Source organism: Procambarus clarkii, chromosome 88 (genome assembly GCF_040958095.1).
Source record: "Procambarus clarkii isolate CNS0578487 chromosome 88, FALCON_Pclarkii_2.0, whole genome shotgun sequence".
NCBI lineage: Eukaryota > Metazoa > Arthropoda > Malacostraca > Decapoda > Cambaridae > Procambarus > Procambarus clarkii.
In genome coordinates, this window is record NC_091237.1 from 18,016,969 (window position 1) to 18,039,058 (window position 22,090).

General features: G+C 46.0%; 2 long non-coding RNA genes across 2 annotated transcripts in view; one reads left to right on the forward strand and one right to left on the reverse strand.

The window, feature by feature from the left end:
• LOC138359021 (uncharacterized) overlaps positions 1-22,090 on the reverse strand; it is a 246,153-nt gene that overhangs the window by 201,218 nt on the left and 22,845 nt on the right. The window lies entirely within an intron of this gene.
• LOC123750482 (uncharacterized) lies at positions 1,021-3,661 on the forward strand. Its single transcript, XR_006772009.2, has 5 exons — positions 1,021-1,176; positions 1,935-1,996; positions 2,520-2,588; positions 2,891-2,969; positions 3,525-3,661. It is a non-coding gene; the product is annotated as an uncharacterized lncRNA (long non-coding RNA).

Consider the following 22,090-nt stretch of genomic DNA (forward strand, 5'->3'; position numbering starts at 1 on the left):
CGAAGGAGAATGAAGCCGTGGCCAGAATTTGTCATCTATGTTATAACACGAAGCTAAAGTCGTGGTCAGCGATTGTCCACGCCACCCCTGCAGGAAGCCGAAGCTACAACCAGCGTTCGTTTCTTTGGTAAACCGAAGCTGTGGCCAAAACATGATAAAATAAACCGCATGCCGGATGACTTAACACAACACCAAGAAATAACAAAAATCTGGATAAAACGGCAAATAAACAGGAAGCACTGACAATGGCGTTGTTGACAACGGGAAACACTAAGGACTTGACCTCGTAAGGTCTGTCCTTGACCTCGTAAGGTCTGTCCTTGACCTCGTAAGGTCTCTCCTTGACCTCGTAAGGTCCCTCCTTGACCTCGTAAGGTCAGGGAGAACGCAAACGCAAGAGTAACATAGAACTCAACACATCCTGAACGCCTTGCCAGGAGGAAAGTCCCGCCTGAAAACCTCCGTGACGTTTATGGCCTGAAATCGGGAAAGAGAAGGACGGTCCACTGCGTCTTTCTTCACTGTACCAAAAAGCTTGAAACATAGAAAACATAGTAGCCTCGGAAACTATGAAGTTACAGTTATGATACATTATGTAACCAGGTCATCATCAGTGCTGTAACTTGCTCAGCTAAACGAATTTTAAGGTTCAGAACCCATTATGTGTATGTGTGTGTGAGTGTGTGTAACTTTTTTCCCGACTACTGCTCATAGTCTGGGGTCTTCTACCGCTCACAGGATGAGTTTGTGTATAGGTATGGGAACAAGTGTCCGGTAATTAGAGGGAGTAGTTGATGGTTGGGGAGGTAGTTACCGGCGGAGGCAGTGTTGCCAGAACCACCATCGAGGTCTTGTATTCAAATTCAACTTCAAAATCAAATATATTCCAACCCTTCATATATCGTGAATACCATTTGGCAAAATATTTGTATTATAGATTGGAAATAATACAAATTTGTTATTTTGAATGATGTATTGGAAACATAAACTGCGGGACAGCGTTTAATTGGTTATTGCATGAGCTTGTGACGTCAGAAGAGATGTGGTGCCTGGAGACGGTTGACCTGGTCAGTGGTCGGCGGGAAGGCGCCGGAGAAGGACGTGGTCGTCACCTCTACGCTGGAGAATACTTTAACTTCATTGGAGTTAAGCTTGGCGACGTTCTACATTATTCCGGTGAGAACATTTTCTGTGAGTTGAGACATGTACGTGTAGGGCCCTGTTTTTTACTACTTATTAAACGTGTTTCTCGGGCAGCTGACTACAGATTACAAAACTGTGATTAGGTTAGTAAAGGATGATATATTTAACATATCCATATTGGTGTTTATTTTAATATAGAAAAGGTGAAGGATTCCTTCCCTGAAGATTCTCAAATGAGCTTGCAGACGTGAGGTTAGGTAGTAGTTTGCAAATAGCAGTTTTAGGTAGTTTTCCAGTTATGTTTACATTTTTTAAAGACGGTAAAGTTTTACATTTACAAGAGTAAGGGGGGGGGGGGTTGTCTTGTTTTTATTTTTTGTGGTAGAGCTGGTGCGTAGATTACGTGAAGATTCTAAATTACCTTCCATCCATACCTGGAGTATTGACAGTTTAATTTGTCGGTTTTAGTTTGGTTTTAAAGTTGAGAATATTGAATAATTTTCTTTTACTTTAATTAAACATTAGTGCGTACAGTATCTGGTTTTGTAGTAATTATATTGTGACAAATTGTCAAATAATTACAAAGTTCCAGGATCATACTTCTGAAATAGTTTTTAGTTCAGGAAATGGCAGCTAAATATAATTACTTGAGGGCCATTAACGGCAGTTTCGTTGAGACTGGGAACTGGTGACCTGTCAAAAGTACCTTCCCCCCACATTTGATGTAGAGTTGAGGAGCTAAATGAAATTGCTATGCCATTATTTTAACTTAATTACTGGTCCCATGACAGGTTGTGGAAGGTCCCTACAACAGTCTGGTCAGAAGGAACTTCAGTTTTACTGAAAGATTATGGTAAGTGTTACTATTGTACAGGGCAAAAGTAAAATTTTACCCATAAATTAGTTTTATAGGCCTTTTTTTCCCAAAACTTGAAAGTATTGAAGTGGTTAGATTTATTTGAAGGGGGCCTGGATATGAAAAAAGTCCTGTTTTTCTTGGCCTAGGCTAGTGGGTACTATATTAAGTTAACTCTTTGCAGGAATTATGGTTTTGACTAGCATTTTTAATTACTAAAGTTTAGATTGGGTTATTTAGTCTTTATGCAGACCCTCAACACGAGCTGTTTAAGGTAAAATAGTAGTTGTGCATTGAACTTTAAATTGACATGGTTAACTCTTAATGTTCAGTTTGGTTAAAAATTTTAAGGTAGGAATTTTTACTTGAAAAGGGTAGTGATAATGAAATAGAACTTATTTGCTATAATTTACAAAGTACTGTATACTGCAATAATTGGTTCCCCTGATATTAAACTAAAAATATTGAATGATAGTTGTACTTCAGCTTTGTATAATTCAATTTAAGTTTAAACTTTCAGAATATTGCTTGGACAGTGAAACTCCTTCCTTCAGTTGGGAGGTGTTAATGGCTTCAATTACAGAATGAGGTGAGTAATGGTTCAGTATAATAGAATAGTTTAAGAACCTATAAATGGTAGTTAAACAATTTTGCCATAATGCTAAGATAATTGCAAATATCCTTAAATTTACATAAGTTACCAGAAATCTTGACTAGAAAATCCTTAATTGTAAAGTATCGATTGGATTTATTGCTAGAGTAGCATTAAAGTTTTATCTTTTCACTTCTGGCAAACTAGTAAAGGTTGATATTTTAAAATGAAAGTACTTGACAATCTTAAGCATTTAGTTGTATTTTGTTCGAAGTTATTAATTTGTTTTTGTTTTTCAGGTGGCAATGAAGATCACAACACCAAAGCAGTGGATTAGGTGAAGATTTTCTACACTGCAAAACACATTACTGGATGATGGTGAGCTGAAATAATTGTTTTTAGCTATATAAAGTAATTGAAGAGAATATCTAGTCCATTTATGGATGTGGGACCAAGTCCTACTGTTACAAGGTTGCTCTGAGCAACCCACAGGGGATGATGCACTTGGTACTGATCCTACCCCATTTCATAGAAGGGGACCAGGCAGTCCTGCAGATTTCCCTGGTTTGGCTTTTTCAGGTGGTTGAGTGTCCAATGGATGGACTAGTGCATAGGTTTAGGGATGTTAACAATGATACTCATTGTTAATTGTAACTCACAGGGCTTGTTCACTGAAAGAGTGGATGCATCTAGAGATTTTGTGCCTTGCATGTCAATGTGGTGTACATTATCCTGTACACCACATTGGTATGACGGCACAAAATCAATGGATGTTTTGCACTCTTTCAGCCAACAAGTTCTGAAATACATGAAGCAAAAGGGGTAGGCCTTGCTGAACCAATCTTAAAAGATTGGTTTTTCGGTTAAGTTGATTATTAGGTGTTAAATTTAATAAAATGACTGTCCCTGTCTGATGTTTTTATTCTTTTACAGGTGCTTCTCCTTGGTACTGGACTTTACTCCCACTGGATTCTTCAGTGCTGGCATTGAGCATCACAACCTGAAAGATTAAATTAAATATTGGAAGATGTATACACCTAATACTTTAATAAATCTATTAATGAAAGTTACTTTTATATGCTTTATCCTTAAATTAGACATAAGATTCAATCATGCTGGAAATTAGTGACTAAGTAATCTGTAAAGATGCAATGTCTAACAGTAAAGACAAACTACCTGAATTATTCTATGGGAAGTTAATTTAAATTAGTATGTGGCTTGAGAATATGAACTGATAAACATTTTATTTCACTAACTAAAATGTGAAACTGATCTGAGGTAACTGGTGGTTAATACAAAGTGATTACCATGACAGGCAGAAATTTTAACACTAATATTTAAAGTAACTAATTGAATTCATTTAAGTATCATGATTTGAAGGCTAAGCAATGGCAAAAATTAAGTCTGATAAGTAACAGTAGCGAAGATATTCTAAAATGAGATTCATGTGTAAATGACTAGATATTTTAGGATGAACAGGTCCTAAGTGCCTAACTAAACACCACACATGACACTACCATCAGTCTGGATACCACTAGGGATACATAATAAACTAAAGTTATTCTACAAGTTTGGAGACTGCATAATGGGCAAGTTGTGTGAACTTTGGAAAAGTATGAAACATGGCCTTGTCACCGAATTCTAAAAGAATTCAGATAGATAAAACCTCATTCACCTATATACTATTCCCTAAAACGGAAGGCTAAAGAACTTTTGATAAGGCCCTTTAAAGATGACACTAGACAAAAGTACACCATACATTGTAAATTAACACATCAGTATTCAGACATCAAACCCTACAAATGTTAAGTGCTCTGTGTATACATCTAACAAGCACCATAATTAGAGACAAGGCCCAGGTGTCAAACCAATCTCTTATATGAACTGCCAGCCAAACTCACTAGGTTCAAAAGTGTTATGAAAAATACATTCCCTAGATTGCAAATGTCACTCAAATTTTCAAAGAACCAAGTAGAAAACTATTGGCAGATTAGTTTGTCCTCACATCTGTAAGGTAATAAAAAGAATCCTGACGGAGGGCATATTGGTTTAACAATAAATCTTAACTAACGAACCTACTCCCATTTTTTTTTGAAATGGTAACCAGCTATTCGGACAAGGGACTTCTGGTACATGTGGTATGCATGGACTTTGCTTAAGCACCAAATTAAAGACTAGGAGCAAAATAATAACCACATGGTAGATTGATGAAATCAAATGGTCTTCAACAGAAACAAGTGGAACATGCAGTAAGCACCATACCACAATGGTCTAACCCTTATCAAACACATCAATGACAAAATATAATAAACCTCATACTCAAATTTCCACACACCAAGATTTATCCTTAACAGGAAACAAATAAATCGAGGCCTTACAAAGATCTACATGAACTCTCAAAATGGTTAAAAAGACTGGCAAATGCTTTTTAATATAAAACAAAATTGCAAGACCTTGCATGTGGGCCAGTACAATCCATATCATAACTACCACATTAACATTACATTGCAGCAGATCAAAGAAATATAGGACCTTTGAGTAAGAATCCGTCATTCACCGAAACTTGCTCCATTGGGATCTGCAGTAAACAAATACTAACCAAAAACTAGGAATAATCAAACTAACTTTTGACTTTATCGAAAAGAAGGTATTTTACTGTATTAAGTAATCACTTAGATTACTGTATCAAAGCACACAGACGCCATCTTGAGAAAAACAGCTGCTTTCGAAAAAGTTCAACACTGGGCAACAAAAACCATTCCACAACTAACTTGACTCTAATACCAGGAACAACCGAGGGACACAGCTAACAACATTGCAACCCCTCTCCTACCCCCAAGTCTTATGATCCAAGATAAATTGAGATTGACACTTGCTACAGACCAATCCAGCGACAGGGTGACCTCCTGGTGAATAAATTGAAGCATAATACTGTACAGGTGTCAATGGACATCAGTCAGGCCACCTGTCAGCACACTGGAGAACTAATCCACAGTGTTGTATGCCTCCCTGTGCCCACTTAAACCAATACAACACAGGGTTGTGGCCATGTTTACAGCATAAGGTAAGGTAGAGAGGATTCCTCGAATGACAGGTAATGTGTAGCGATTGTATGTGCTTTAGACACCCAAACAGAATAACATTTCTGGTGTTAGAATATTCTATCAGTTTCTCATTCAGTATAACCTTTTAAACCCAAATACAAATTCCCCTTAAATGTCAATTTATTTCGAATTTCTGATTACCACATTCCAAATTACTGAGCTCTGAAACCACTACGAGGCAAGTTTAACTGGAGGAGTGTTTGCCTATCCACACCCCGATGAGTTATGTGACAACACTGAATAAAGAAAAGGGCTTTGAGCATTCAGCATGCAGCTCTCTGACATGACTTGACCAATATAGCCAGGTGTTCAACATTCTAAACAGTTCTGGACAATCCATATGCTTACATGTAGTATCAAGTAATATAATTGAGCAAGTGTGCTTCGATGATGTTTCCTATTAAAACTCATTCTACAAGTTTTTTGTATTAGACATTTTAAAGCTGTGAGTGGTAGCCCTTGATACCATTCTACTATTATTCCCCCATTACTATTATTGATTCCAAGATGAACAAGGTCAAATCAATGTCATAACAGCAAATGATGAGGGCTTTTCTACACCTGACAAACACACAGCTCTAACACCAGCCATCGCCGAGCGAGGACGTCCCAAGCATGTACACTCCACATCTTTACCATGTACACCCCACATCTTCACCATGTATACCCCACATCTTCACCATGTACACCCCACATCTTCACATCACCTCTGCCATCTCATGCGAGCAAGCAACAGGATGAGGATGCCACACTCTCAAACCAACATCATGTACTGTTACTTTGAGGCATTAACAACTGAACATTTCAACTAAGGAAAATGCAGACCAAGCCATGAGACTTAGAAGAAAAACGAACTACACACAACTTTCACCAAACTTCCACATACCACCCCACCCTCACTCCTCCCCTCCCTCCTGCCCCCCCCTCACAAACCACCCTCCCTCCTGTCCTCCCTCCTACCCTTCACTCCTGCCCTCTTTCCTACCCCTCCCCACCACCCTCCTACCCCTCACAAAACCCCCCTCACTCCTGACCAACCAGTAAACCTGTTCACACTACCCTCACATCTAACTATAGATGATAAAGAAAGATTCAAACCGTCCCGTAGAGGCAAAGGAGGCAAGACTCTGCCCATTGTTTGACATTGTTTATTTTTTGAATAAAAAGGAGCCCAGGAAGCAATACCCGGAGCACAGAAGAGCGGCAGAGAAGCAGTATGAGAATGACAGAGCAGCCAAAGCCAAGGACCAGCCCCCTAACTATTCTACAGCAACATCATAAGGAAGCTGAACGTGATGAACAGGTCGTGAGGCTACTCAAAAGACCGGGAAATCTTCGTAACGAAGAACTGTTCTCTTAACCGGAAGAACAACCACATTCAGCCTGGGCTCGAACATGGATCCAGTCACCTAGATTTGGTTTTAACTATTCAATACTCTAAGGAACGTGGAGGGAGACAGAAGCACCGCGTCGTGAACACCATCTGAATTCACTGTTACTGAGAGACAAAGGAAGAATGCAGACTAAAGTTCAGGAAGAGTAAAGAGTTACTTTAGTATTACTAATACTCTACTGTATTGCATGATCAATTCCAAAGGGTAAGATGCAAGAGGAAGGTGAGAATTGGTGGTAATGGCCAAAAGTGTGATCACGGTTCATGTGTAACTAGCACCGGCTTGGAAACAACGAAGCCGTGAAGATGAACGACAGGTGTACATCAGGAAGAATCTTTTCCCAGATATGAGGAAGAGGGATACTAAATTGACAGTGGACACACGAGATCATCAACTTTCTCAGAGGTCACGACCTCTCCGCAGGGTGCAGTCACACCTCCACAGATCTCTAGTATCAGCTAATGATACTGGTAATGGCTCCAAAGGTCCACCACTTACGGGCTATTCATGCCCGTGCCACCTTTTGGGTGGCTTAATCTTCATCAATCATCAATCAATCAACTTTCTAGTTCAACCAAATGAATGACCCTGCAGTACACAACAATGACTTTCTTAAACAAAATAAAATCTGCAGGCAGTGAGTCACAATAACGTGGCTAAAGTATCGACTTGAGAATGGTCCAGGACGGACCGAAACGTCGTCGTCCCTTCACCTTCTAGTGTGTGGTCTGGTCAACTTACATCATCAAAATAAAATCTATTACAGTATTCTGCTGTCTGTTGCTGCCTGTGATCCTTACAGGCTGTGTGCCTACATGAATAGTCAGCATTTTACTAATAAAGGCACTTTTGCATGTCATGCACAGTGTAGTGAGGGAGCAAAGGGTAGCATCCCATTTGAGAGAAAAGAAGGGACACCAAAACATAACAGGCAGGGAATAAAAGCCAGGGTGATGGATGAGATTTAAGTCAACTTTGACTTAAAAAACACAGAGGAAAAAGTAAGAAGATGAGGGCAGAGGAAGAACCAAGGGACAATAGAAAGGACATAGAGTCACTGTTGTGGACGTCATCAAGGACCCACCAAATCCAGGTCTATGTAAACGGAAAAGTTCAGAGGGACAAAATCAATACATCAAATATCACAGGTTCAGGGTACCCTGAACCAGGATACTCAGTTCTTGCACCACTGCTTTTCTTATTCTCATATCAGATATAGACACAAATACAAGTCACAGCTTCGTATCATCCTTTACAGGTGGCACAAAAATCAGCATGAAAATTACCTCTACTGAAGACATTAAAAAACTACAAACAGATATTAATAAAGTTTTAAACTGAGCAGCATAAAATAACATGATGTTTAACAAGCAATAAATTCCAGGTACTCAGGTACGGTACAAATGAAGACATTAAACATAATACAGGGTACAAAACACAGTCAAATCTGCCCATAGTAGGAAGGCAGCATGTAAACGAATTGGGAATAATGATGTCAGACGACCTAACGTTTAGGGAGCATAACCAAGCAGATATTGCGACAGTCAGAAAAATGATAGAATGGATTACGAGAACTTTCAAATCCAGGGCTCCCATCACAATGGTTGTACTCTTCAAATCACTTGTGTTGTCCCGTCTTGAGTACTGCTCAGTACTCACTTCCCCCTGCAGAGCAGGAGAGATTGCTGCAATAGAGGGAATACAGACAACATATACGGCATACACAGGCGCGATAAAGCACCTAAATTATTGGGATCGTCTCAAAACTCTTCAAATGTACTCACTAGAAAGGAGATGACAAAGATACCAAATAATATACACGTGGAAAATACTGGAGGGCCAGGTTACAAATCTACACAGTAAAATAACAACGTACTGGAGTGAAAGATATGGAAGAAAATGCAGAATAGAACCAGGGAAGAGCAGAGGTGCCATAGGCACAATCAGAGAACACTGTATAAACATCAGAGGTCCGCGGTTGTTCAACGTCCTCCCAGCAAGCATAAGAAATATTGCCGGAACAACCATGGACATCTTCAAGAGGAAACTAGATTTATTCCTCCAAGGAGTGCCGGACCAACCGGGCTGTGGTGGGTATGTGGGCCTGCGGGCCGCTCCAAGCAACAGACTAGTGGACCAAACTCTCACAAGTCAAGCCTGGCCTCGGGCCGGGCTTGGGGAGTAGAAAAACTCCCAGAACCCCATCAACCAGGTTCGAGGATCAAAAAGAATCGACTCACCAGTGTGACACTAGTGACTAACCTCCTTCCTTTAGTAGCACTGTAAAATCTTAAGATTTATACTGCCTCACTCCATGAGTGGACAAATTACCATATGCCTCCTCTTTCATTGCTAAATCCTCCTCCTCCTCTTGCTTTACATAAAGTATTCACAAAGAAAGTAAATTTTGTGAAAAAATAAGATATCTCTCAACTTATGTCTAAAACCCTTAACATGATTTACATATTTTGAGGCTATGCACTTAACACATCCCAAATATGCGAAAGGGCCGCTGCCTTTTACGAGAACCCGACCTGCGCGCAGAGCGAACACCGCGCCGACCAGGCACAGGTGGGGGCACAGGTGGGGGCACAGGTGGGGGCACAGGTGGGGCCGCAGGCGGCACCGGCGCTGAACCCGACACCTGTGGCCTACCCCGACGCACGGAACCGCGAGCTCTGGCACAACCCCGCCAGGAAGGAGCCCCCCAGTTTCCCCGGAGCACCAACAACTCAGACATGGGTGACAAGTGGAAGAAGCCGCCTGAATATTACGCTCAACCGCAGGAGCCTCAAAACACAGAGGACAAAACGGAGAAGACAACCTAAGAACCAGGGCCCAAGCGGATTCCAAGCAGGAAGCAAGGACCGCCTATCGACACGTGAAACACGCAGCGAAGAACCACAGCACCGCCTCCTGTAGGATCGACGCAAACAGCTTCAACGTGGCAGACAACGCTCGAGCAGCCAAGACCAAGGCGCCAGACCCAGGAACGACCCCAAGCGTCTCCACATCCTCCGCAAGCTAATCAGAAGACAGCTCCAGGAGGGAAAAGAAACGTAGCACCAAAGCCAAAAAGCCACGAGCGCGCAAGTCCTCAGCCACAAGTGCAGCCGAGAGGGAAGGAGCCTGCACATGGAGCTGCACCACACCAACATCCCACAAAAGGGCAGGAGCGAAGAGACACTCATTAAGATGCTCAAAATCACCCCCATGTAAACCTGGACCACCGTCACCGCCTCGCGTCACTCAAACGTGTTGTTGCTTTACCGACAAGTTCAAGTGGGAGCTCCCAATAATGACCTGTGCTGACACAACCTGACCTATTGCAACCTGACCTAATGCAACCTGACCTGACCAATATCCTTAAAACTATTTTGTTTATATTATTGCCTATTTGATAAACTTCTCATAAACAATTTCAGTGAAACACTTAAAACTTCTAATGTACAGTACCTTCTAAATCACCAAGACAAATTACACAAGTTAAAAATCTTGTTACTCAACTATGTCAACACGACTCACCTCCTATCCATTGTGTCGTTAGGGTCCATTGCACTGCCAATCTGGAATAAATCAAATATATTAATGTTTTGTATTGCAATGTATGCCATCGAATTATAATACTGTACAAATTATGCCCCAAAATGTTTCCCTAAGTAATACATATCTTCTGATCCAAGATTGTCATGATCTTTAATTCATATTACAAAACAAATCAAATTATTTAACATTTAAAATATGGGCAATTACAGTCCAAAATGAAGGAGCAGTTATGCCCTCAAATAATTTATGTGAGCAATAGCTACAATATTGGACCCAGAACTACAGCCATACAACATGATGCATTCCAGGCTGTGTACCACACTAAGTCTGTGATTTGTGTTATATATACACAATGAATGCAAGATAAGGGCCTATTTTATTTCTGTGCTTCATGCAATGATAATTGTCATTAACTGTCACATTAGTAATGCGCATAAAATAGAACGGCTACATGCTAGACTAAAAAAAACAACCATTCAAGTTTTTAACAGTCAAAACTTGAGACTCTCAGAAACGCAACAGCTCCCGCCAGGCAGTTGACTTAGCTCATTCACATTTTTTTATTGATATAAAAAGCCAAAGTACAAATCACATAACAAGCAAATAACAAAAAAATAATACAAAACCACATGGCACAGGAAACAGACAAAATACATCATATAAAAAGCAAAAAGAACATCAACAAATCATGAACATAAAGACAAATACAGAGGAGCACAAGAACACGCAAAAGGCATGCGCCTCACACCATAAAAAAGGCATAAATAATAAATTTGGTAGAGAGCAAAGGAAGAAGCCCACACAGGAGCCAGGAAAGAAACTCACCCAAACCACCCGAAGGAAAACCGGAAAAAAATAAATGTAAAACAACAAAACAATCGTGCAAATAGCAAGCAAGAAACAGATATAAAATACACACAAAGGGACACAGGAAAGCACACAAGATACAAGCAAAGAAACTGCATAAAATATTACGGGCTCACCATAGCCCGTGCTACTTGGAACTTTGTTGCAGGTAGCGAATCTTTAACAACAACAACAACAGCATAAAATACACAACAAATAAATGACATAAGGACAAGAACAAAAACGTTCAAGAAAAAATACACAAATTCATAACAAACGTACAGAAAGCCAACCACCCCTCAAACAGAAAAGGGGGGAAAGAAAAACACAGGCACGGGCAGTCCGACCCCGCACACAAAGGAGCAGAACCGGACTCAAATGAGGGCACCAACAACCAAGTAACATGACACCCAAAAAACCACATACGAGAACATAAATAACATAAAATTTGTACAAACAATAAAGCAATCACCAGGACAAGAAAATAATCACACGCACGCAAGCGACATACACAACCACACCGCCCGCCACCCCAACACAATACACGGGGCGTGCGCAACAACACGAAAGAAATAACACCAAACACCCACAACCGCAAACAACCACAACACAAACATCCACACCAAAGGCAAAGCACAAAACAAATCGCAAACATAACAAAACAGGCCACGCAGGGGTCAGGAACAACACCCACACCACACACACGCACAGACAAGGACACCCACCTGTGCACGCAGGCACTGGGGAAACATCACGCACAACACAGACAGAAACCAACCACACCAATCACTCATACTTCTCCGGGTACTCCCGAGCTGGAAACCGTAAGCAACAAGCTTCCCAAACAAGTTGGTCACCTTCAGGAAGCGGATATCCAGGAGTCGCAGTAGGCTGAGGCATCGAATTTGGCACACCCAAGACAAAACACTGCGCCCGCAGAACCCAGATGGTAGATGGCCACCAGAGAACGCACCAGGAAATCACACTCAAAAGACAGAGATGTCGATCACCTCGACGGACGGGAGGATGAAAGGGATGGGTCCCCCCTAGGAAGATGGTCACAGGGCCTCATACTTGGAAGCACACCGGGCTGCACGGCAGGCCGCACAACAGCCCGCCCACTAGGGCGAGCACTCCGGTTGACTCCGGGCACCGTACCGAGCCCCGCAGAGGATGGCTCCGCAGGGGCCCCAGTGCCCCCACCAACCGGAACAGGAGCAGAGGCCCCCCCGTCGCACATCCTTTGAAAACACCACTACAAGGTCGTGATCACCAGGGGCTACCACCCACTGAGGGGAGCCACCAGCAAGAGGCACAGCGTCCAACACAGAAGGCACCACAGGTGGCAATGCAGCGGCGTCCACAGCATCATCATCCATTGCATCACGCTCCTCTGCCCACATCCGGCGAGGTGACTCACCCCGAGCTGAACGACGGCGCTTAAAAAGAGGCCGCTGATCGTCGGAACCGTCACCCCCAGCAAACGGTGCCCCAGTAGAACCATCGGCAGGCGGCCCCAAAGCTGGGGCAGCACGATCACGCAGAACAGCAGCCTCAACGACGCGGGGCAATAAGCCATTACCATTCAAGGAGACCGGAATCGGAGAAGGAAGGGACACAGCAGGTGGCAGGGTAGACTCCAGCACACGTGAGGCATCCAGCGAGGGCGACGAAATCGGCAGAGAAGAGGTCCCGAGAAGCACATGTTCTTCAGCAGGGGATGCAGGCGCCACCCCAACAGCACCATCCAAGGTCACCATGGAAGCAACCGGATGTGGATGGACCTCTGCATACGTCGAACTGCGACAGTCCGAAGCAGGCGCCATTAAGTCCCCCGAGCTCTTTGGTGGGGCAGACAGATTAGGCCCAGACGGAGCGACAGCTGGAACTGCCGCAGGAACCACACCAGGCACCTGCACAGAGCGAGGACCCACCGGGGAATCCCCACACACAGATAAGCGGGGAAAATCATCTTCCAGGAAAACTGAAGGGGCCACAGCACGAGGAACGTCGTAACTGGCCACTACGTGGCCCTCAGCACCACACCGGAAACATGTATGGGTTTGACCTTGATAAAAGGTCCGCAGAGAGAGCCCACAAAACGAAACCCTGGATGGTATAGGGCACGTGAGCCGCATGACAAGAGTGCGGGAACCCAGCCGGACCCCCTTCAGCCGGCCCGCACTCAAAATGTTGAACTGGTGCTTCACCACCATCCCAAACCGCGTAAACAATGCCATGAGTTCCACCTCGGGGAAGGTCACCGGCACGCCGTGAACACTCACAAACGTCAAGGGCCCCCAGGGATCCGATATCTCCACAGACACAGCCGAAGCCGTAAGAGGAAGCGAGCGGCCATCCCAGCGAGCCATAAACTCCTGGTAAACATGTGATGCGGCAAACGACACCGCAACACGGGTAGGCGATAACTTCTCAAGTCCCAGGAACTCGGGGACGTCGACACGGAGTACGTCTAGGAGAGCAATTTCCACAATGGGCCAGTCCACAGAAGCAGAAAAGTCCATTCGTACAGTATCAATCCTCCGAATACGGCCATTACCAGCCGCGTCCATCCCACCAGGCGGAGCCCCGACTAGCGGGCGCTCCACACCCCCCACAGCAAACTCAGCAACGGCAGACGACTACTGACAGCTGAAGCCCGACGTCTTCACCCTCTGGCGGCACAGCCAGGAATCATTTTCAGCTCATTCACATTGAGCAGCTCGAGTGCTGTGCATTACCCTGGCAAGCTCTTGCTGGTGGGTGTGTGGCTTATGGTAGACCCTGCATGGTGTATCCTGTTAAACTGGATATTGATGGAGAAGCAAGTCTAAGTGCTGTTACTGCCACAGCACCTCCCTGATGGGATATTGATGCATTCAAATCAATATCCACAGTGAATAACCATATTCTCTTCTGTCAGCAGATAGTAAGCTAGTACTAAAACTTGTCCACAATAGGTTTAATGATTGTTGTTCAGACCCATAGTGATGGAGGGTTTGGGAAGGCACCATTTAATGTGCATTACATTCATCTCTGTGCCTTGAGCCAGAGTGGTGGAGTTTAAACAGCAGCAAGCAACGAAGCCACAAATAAGCATGCCAGTAAGCCACAAGAAAGCCCAAAGCAAATCAGCCAGCCAGCCAGCCAGCCCAGCCATCCAAGCAAGCAAGAAGGAAGTATTTTTTGGCAAAATTCCCCCAAAAAGTACCAACGAAAAAAAAGATAAATTGACACCAAACAAGTGGCAAATTACCAACAAAAAAGTGCCAAACTGCCTACAAAAAAGTGCAAAACTGCCAACAAAAAATTTCTAAACACTCAACAAAAAAAGTGGCAAATACCCCCCCCCCCAAAAAAAAAACAGCGTTGAATGTAATGAAACCCCATTTTCTGGGTGAGTTCCGGAGACTCCCCGGAGCTATCCATGGCTGATATGGATACCCTAACTATTTTGCATCAATGTTGGTGGAGTTCTAGCCTACCGGGGACCACGTGCCAGAACCTGGCCCCCCTCACAGAGGCACGGGAATCAATGGCCCATAGAAATGCACATGGGATTTGGAGCATTCTATATTTGCCATCGACCGGAACAGGCACCCAGAAAGGTAAGCGCCACAAAACAAACCCCTATTCTGGTTAACAACGAAAATCGCCAAAAAAGTGGACCGAACTCCCCAAAAGAAAAACGAGCAAACAAGCATGACGTCACACGAGCCGCGCCGCATGTCTGCACAACTCCCCCCTCCCCGGGAGGGGGAAGGGGGTGCCCCAGACCCTGGCTCCGGCAATCCCCGCCCCAGTTCTGAGGCTGGATATCAAAAACCGCGAAAAACCGCCGACCGGAGGAAAGGAGGGTTGCCGGGGAGCCTCCGGGACTCACCCAGAAAATGGCGTATCATTACATTCAACGCTGGTTTTCTGGGGGAAGCCCCTACGGCTCCCCAGAGCTACTTCACCAAAGACTACAAAAGAAAAGGAGACTTACCCGGAAGGCAATCGGTGCTCCACTCCTCAACTCGAAGTCGAGACAACTGGCTGCAACCGCCGACCCAAAGCAACACAGGCCCGACTGGGACCAGGAACGTTCACAAAGTAGTGTGCAGCCAGGACCCTGTTCGACCGCCAAAAACCCCGTGCCCGAATGTCAGTCCAAGACATATTGCCAAAGATGGCAGCAAGAGCAGCAAACTTAGGAACGTCATGGGCATGGGGATAGACCGCAGGCTGGCTTGATTTATTAACCCTGCGGACGACCTGAGAGACCCGAACCTGCGAACAGGAAAGAAGGGAAACCGGATCAACCCAAAGCGCGTCCCCGGACACAGATGCCGTGGGTCGCAGATAACGGTGCAGCTGTTATCACAACCGGACACAACACATGGTGAACCCCCGGCCTGACAAACCAAGCATCAACAACCCAAGACCCCTCCAGAAAGCAACAGTCTCATTCTTCGCCAGAAAAAAGGGAGACGGCTGTAGATGAACATACCTATGACCACGACCAAAGGAGCAAAAACCTCTGCGCCTGAGCAGAGCACGAAGCTCCGCAACACGACCCCCAGAGGCCAATGCCAACAGAAAGAGCCTTAGCAAAGCAATAGTGAACCGAAGGGGCCACAACACACTGAGGCGAAGAAAGATAGGCGAGTACTCTGTCCAAAGGCCAGGACGGCTCAGGGGGTGCATGGGCAGGCCGTAGGTGAAACATCGCATGAGACAGCTTGCGAAACGGTGCAGAAGTAACATCCATACCAAAAGCAAGCTGCAGCGGCTCCGCCAGCGCCGCACAATACGAGGCGACAGTATTAGGCATAAGATGACGGTCCTCGTACAGAGACGGACAGAGACGAAGGGACAACACCACCCGAACCGAAAACAAAGTGCAACAACGAAGGGACAAAAAGAACCGGAAGGTCCGCCAGGAACTTCATACTGCCACCGAGAGGAAGCCCGCAGGTGGGAAACCAACAAGGAAGTCACCTGATCACCATAGAGACGTTGATAAACACGAGTCAGAAACACCAAACATGAAGACTCGCGGAGAAGAGCGAACCAGTCTCGTACAGGACCGGATCGATCTCCCGAAAGAGGCGGAGCCGCGGAAAAACCTCCGGGTTCGGACCTCTACCGCTCACAGGATGGGTATGGGGCGCTCTACCACTCACAGGACGGGTAAAGGGGTCTTCTACCCCCTACAGGATGGGTATGTGGCCCTCTACCACTCACAGGATGGGTATGGGGCGCTCTACCACTCACAGGACGGGTAAAGGGGTCTCTACCGCTCACAGGATGGGTCTGTTGTGCATACTAATTGAAATTCACTATGAACACTGTTCCACACAGGCAGCTGCTACAGACAGACGATAAACAATCGACAGCAACTAGAGGAGCGTGCTGAGCAGTGTAAGATAAGAGCAGTTTAAGAGCATAGAGGGAGCGTGCTGAGCAGTGTAAGAGAAGAGCAGTTTAAGAGCATAGAGGGAGCGTGCTGAGCAGTGTAAGAGAAGAGCAGTTTAAGAGCATAGAGGGAGCGTGCTGAGCAGTGTAAGAGAATAGCAGTTTAAGAGTATAGAGGGAGGTGACAAGGGGAGGGAGGAAATTATCAGGGGAAAGCGGCCAAGCCATTACGAGTATATAGGACTTGGAAGGGGTCAGGATAAGGATTTGGGATGGGACCGCGGAAAGGAATGGTGCCCAATTACTTGTGGACGGTCAGGGATTGAACTCCGACCTGCATGACGCTCTACCGTCCAGCCCAAGTGGTTGAGCTACCAAGAGAGCTAATACTGAAAGATTGAGATTGATGATGTATGATGATTGAAGATTTGAATGATGTATAATGATATATATCATCACGTGGTTAACGAAAACTTGGCTGGACAAGGTGACGGGATATCGATACCATGAGTCCTGTTTCTTTCTGTATCTCCCTTCCCTTCCCTTACGTATATTTCCTTTTGTTTCTCTCTTCCTGCTGAGCGTCCTGTCCAAACCACTGTCAGTGGCCTCTTGAGACGGGTTTTGTACCGTCAGAAGGAGTCTCCCCCCCCCTCCTGTCTCGCCAGTACACAAGACGGGGGGGGAACAGACAGGAACCACTCAACTATCAACCATCATCCCTATCAAGATAGAATGACAAAAAGAATAACTTTCGAATAATGAACTTTTGCTGTAAAGTAGCTACCCGAGGCCCTCAGTAACACAACTCATGTCTAACAAACCTACTACATTATTGATGATAATGATGATAATGCATCATTCCCTAATGATGATACGCTAATGACGATGACACGAATCAACGAGACACCACGAACAAGACCGCCTACCTGTAACTAGACGAAATAATACACAAAATAGTTTTTCTTTTGTTTTTCAGGGATATTCCCGAGCGGGTCCCTAAGGCTCGGGCTGGCCCGCTCACAATTCGTAGGTTGATCGCGCGCGCAGGTGGCTGTGGCTCGCACCTGGATGGGTGACCGTCTGTGGCAAGATACAACACATTCCCGACGGAAGAGAGAAACAGTGGGAAATATAAGTTGGGGAAGGAAAGGGAGGAGAGAGAGAACAGAGGAAAGAGACTGATACAGAGAGGGGGCAGAGAGACACAGAGAGGGACAGAGGGACAGAGGGACAGAGAGACAGAGAGAGACAGAGAGACACAGAGAGGGACAGAGGGACAGAGAGACAGAGAGACACAGAGACACAGAGAGGGACAGAGGGACAGAGAGACAGAGAGAGACAGAGAGACACAAAGAGACACAGAGAGACAGAGAGACAAAGAGACACAGAGAGGGATAGAGGGACAGAGAGACAGAGAGAGACAGAGAGACACAGAGAGGGACAGAGGGACAGAGGGACAGAGAGACAGAGAGAGACAGAGAGACACAAAGAGACACAGAGAGACAGAGAGACAAAGAGACACAGAGAGGGATAGAGGGACAGAGAGACAGAGAGAGACAGAGAGACAGAGAGGGGACAGAGAGACAGAGAGACACAGAGAGACAGAGAGACAAAGAGACACAGAGAGGGATAGAGGGACAGAGAGACAGAGAGAGACAGAGAGACACAGAGAGATAGAGAGGGGACAGAGAGACAGAGAGACACAGAGAGACAGAGAGGGGACAGAGAGACAGAGAGACACAGAGAGACAGAGAGACAAAGAGACACAGAGAGGGATAGAGGGACAGAGGGACAGAGAGAGACAGAGAGAGACAGAGAGAGACAGAGAGACACAGAGAGACAGAGAGAGACAGAGAGAGACACAGAGAGACACAGAGAGACACAGAGAGGGACACAGAGAGACAGAGAGAGACAGAGAGAGACAGAGAGAGACACAGAGAGACAGAGAGGGGACAGAGAGACAGAGAGACAGAGAGACAGAGAGACAGAGAGAGACAGAGAGACAGAGAGAGACAGAGAGACACAGAGAGACAGAGAGAGACAGAGAGAGACAGAGAGAGACACAGAGAGGGACACAGAGAGACACAGAGAGACAGAGAGAGACAGAGAGAGACAGAGAGAGACACAGAGAGACACAGAGAGACACAGAGAGACAGAGAGGGGACAGAGAGACAGAGAGACAGAGACACAGAGAGACAGCAAACTATCATCTGCTCAACACGACAGCATCATGACGTCACTACCTCGGAAGATTCATGAATAAATATGTCTCAGGAGCTGTAACACGAGAGGCCGGTGTGTGGTGGAGGCCGGTGTGTGGTGGAGGCCGGTGTGTGGTGGAGGCCGGTGTGTGGTGGAGGCCGGTGTGTGGTGGAGGCCGGTGTGTGGTGGAGGCCGTCGTGTGGTGGAGGCCGGTGTGTGGTGGAGGCCGGTGTGTGGTGGAGGCCGGTGTGTGGTGGAGGCCGTCGTGTGGTGGAGGCCGGTGTGTGGTGGAGGCCGGTGTGTGGTGGAGGCCGGTGTGTGGTGGAGGCCGGTGTGTGGTGGAGGCCGGTGTGTGGTGGAGGCCGTCGTGTGGTGGAGGCCGGTGTGTGGTGGAGGCCGGTGTGTGGTGGAGGCCGGTGTGTGGTGGAGGCCGGTGTGTGGTGGAGGCCGGTGTGTGGTGGAGGCTGGTGTGTGGTGGAGGCCTGTGTGTGGTGGAGGCCTGTGTGTGGTGGAGGCCTGTGTGTGGTGGAGGCCGGTGTGTGGTGGAGGCCGTCGTGCGGTGGAGGCCGTCGTGTGGTGGAGGCCGGTGTGTGGTGGAGGCCGGTGTGTGGTGGAGGCCGGTGTGTGGTGGAGGCCGTCGTGTGGTGGAGGCCGTCGTGTGGTGGAGACCGTCGTGTGGTGGAGGCCGTCGTGTGGTGGAGGGACTTTAAGAGTGATGTATAAATGAAAGGGTGACCGAAGAGGAAAGAAAGAGGATAAGAAAGTGCGTGAGAGGGAAAGAGAGGGGGCGGGAGACTAAAAATTATGGAGGGAGGAAGACGAAAGAGAGCTAAAGAGAGGGAAAAAGAACGACGTAGAGAGAACGCGATAGAAAACAATGACGCAAAATCTTAACTAACCCCCAAGGAGACAAAATACTGGAGCAAGAAGTGGACCGAGACACGAAAGAATCAACAATTAGTGAGTCATTCTTTGTTTACATCACAAAAACTGTCCAGTGGCATCCAGTCACTCATGATGCCTCTCCCCCTGGGTAAAGGTGCCCCTAGTCCGGCCCCCCTGGTACTCCTGCGTCACCCCTGGTGCTTCTGCGTCACCCCTGGTATTTCTGTGTCACTGGGCGAATGGTCGTTAATTCAATCACTGTACCACAAGGAAGAGTACCAGTCACTGTACCACAAATAACAGTACCAGTCACCGTACCACAAGGGACAGTACCAGTCACCGTACCACAAGGAACAGTGAACACAGAGCTCAGCCGGATGGTCCCCTCACCCCAGGTCGACCACCCACGGGGCCGGCCGGATATCAGGACCCAATCCTCTCCAACTTGGTAAAGTTCACTACAACAAGCGTCTTTTTACCCAAAACCACCAAATTCTGGCCCCGCCATCTGGCTCCTGATGCACCCTCTCTCTCCTTTTTCCGCGTCATTCGTCGTGCTCAGCGCTATAGAAAAGCCCGATTGAAAAGTAAAGTCTAATTATGCATTCACGAGTCAATAAAACTCATGGGGGAGGGGAGAGACGAGACACTCTCCCCCCCCTTCCTCCTTCCCCTCACCCCCTCATCCCCTCATAACCCTGTCTATAAAAAAAATATAAAACAGATGAATATCAATGGGTGAAGTTTAGATAATTCGTTCCCTCTCAAGACTCGTGAATTTCAGCCAGAGTGCTATACTTATAGCATCTATCATAACCAATAAGCCGAGGATATATATCTATATATCACCAAGATGGTGAGAGGGGATAGTGAAGGTATAGGAGGATGAGGTGGTGGCAACCCATCCCTCTCTCTCCCTCTCTCTCATGACGATAGATGTTAAAAAGTCATCAATTCGGTGTTTCCGCTGCCTTGTCGGGGTTCCATTCGCATGATAATCAGAAGAGGAGTCAAATTTACTCCAGATGATGCCGACCTCAGTTTTATTGATGCTCGGGGAAGGGATGCTGGGAGAGGGAGCGAGAGATGAAGGGAAGAGGAGGAGAGAGAGAGATGGAGGGAGGCTGTGAGACTCGGCCTTATAACACTAGGAGCGACCCGCGTCGTGTTGGATCATGAGACTGATTTTCAAAGATTTTTATGTTATGATGTAAATGATGTATTGAGGCTTAAATCTATTGGAATATTTAGACTGCGTCCTGTAATCCTCCTTCCTCTTACACCATGGATAGATGATATCATTCATTTATCCATCCATATACTCGTCTATCCATCCACCGTTCTACACATCCATTGGTGCACCCATCTATTCATCTATCCATCTACACGTATCTTCTCCCCCTTGACTCCCCCTCGCCCCCCATCCCTTTAGTCTGCCCCCCTTCCCCCCCTCCCTTCATCTCCCCCCTCCACCCCCTACTTCGTCACCCCACTACCCCCTCTTCCCCTACATATTCTCTTTTTCCCTCCGGTTTTTATGGGTTTGTTTTCAAAATATTCTCACATGCACAGTGGCAAGCAGAGCCACAAAATCGTCATGGGGGTCTGAATGTGACACTGCCACGCTGTTCTCTCTTTAATGATGGCGACTCCCGACTAGCCTATGTTCATCCCGAACCCCCGACCATTCCCTCTGTCAATTTGGGTGAATCTAGACGGAACACTTACTCTTATATGTACAGATATAAGATCATTCAAAACTTGCTGTAGGTTAGGTTAGGTTAGGTTATGGGTCCTCGGCGTTTGAATTTGTCAAAGGGAATAGTTCTTATGCTCTTTCAACACCTTCCCTTCCCTTCACCATCTTCCTTACCCTTCACCACCACCCCCTACCCTTCACCGTCCTACAAGCACCACACCGTAGGTCCTACCACAAGCACCACACCGTAGGTCCTAGCACAAGCACCACACCGTAAGCAAGTAGCGCAATATACGGCCCTTAACGAAGCATTAGACATATTTACAAGACGTGTTCTGGAGCCCAGATAACTAATGCGTCATAAAGACGGTGTATGGGATCTTGCCAGGCAGTTGATGTGGGGAATAAAACTGGATACGA